Below are 1,042 nucleotides of genomic sequence, written 5' to 3' on the forward strand. Positions count from 1 at the left end.
TAAACAGGAAATCAAAAAATTTCTTGAAACTAATGAAAATAAAAACACATCATACCAAAACCTGTGGGATACTGCAGAAGCAGTAATAAGAGGGAAGTACATTGCAATAAACACTTACATGAAAAGAATAGAAAGATTTCAAATAAACATCCTAATGCTATACCTCAAAGAACTAGAAAAACAAGAACAATCCAATCCCAAAATTAGTTGATGGAAAGAAAGAATTAAGACCAGAGCAGAACTAAATGAAATAGAGAACCAAAAAATGATACAAAATATCAATGAAACAAAAGTTATTTTTTTGAGAAGATAAACAAAATAGAAAAATCTTTACGTAGGCTAACTAAAAAAGGATAGAGAAGACCCAAAAAACAAAAATCAGAAATGAAAAAGGACACGTTAACTGATACCACAGAAATACAAAGAATCATTAGAGGCTGTTATATGAACAAATACATGCCAACAAATTTGAAAACCTGGAGGAAATGGATCAATCTTTGGATACATACCCAGTAAGAAGCAATAACAATGAGATAACAAGGAGATTGAAGCAGTACTCAGCAGTCTTCCAAAAAAGAAAAGCCCAGGACCAGATGGCCTTACTGCTGAATTCTTCCATACATTTACAGAGGAATAATACCAATTCTCTACAAACTATTCCAAAAAATTGAAACAGAGGTCCTTCTCCCAAACTCATTCTATGAGGCCAGCATCACCCAGATACAAACACCAGACAAAGACACAACAATAAAAGAAAACTACAGGCCAATATCTCTGATGAATATAGATGCAAAATCCTCAACAAAATATTAGCAATCAGAATACAGCAACACATCAACAAAATTATGCACCATGATCAGAACTTTAAACTTGGGATTCACCCCAGGGATGCAAGGATGGTTCAACATCCACAAGTTAGTAAATGTGATACACCACATCTACAAAATCAAGGACAAAAACCATATGATTATCTCAATAGATGCAGAAAAAGCATTTGACAAAACTCAATATCCCTTCATGATAAAGCCTCTCAGCAAATTAG

The sequence above is a fragment of the Galeopterus variegatus genome, unplaced genomic scaffold, assembly GCF_000696425.1.
Source record: "Galeopterus variegatus unplaced genomic scaffold, G_variegatus-3.0.2 Scaffold11301, whole genome shotgun sequence".
Taxonomy (NCBI): domain Eukaryota; kingdom Metazoa; phylum Chordata; class Mammalia; order Dermoptera; family Cynocephalidae; genus Galeopterus; species Galeopterus variegatus.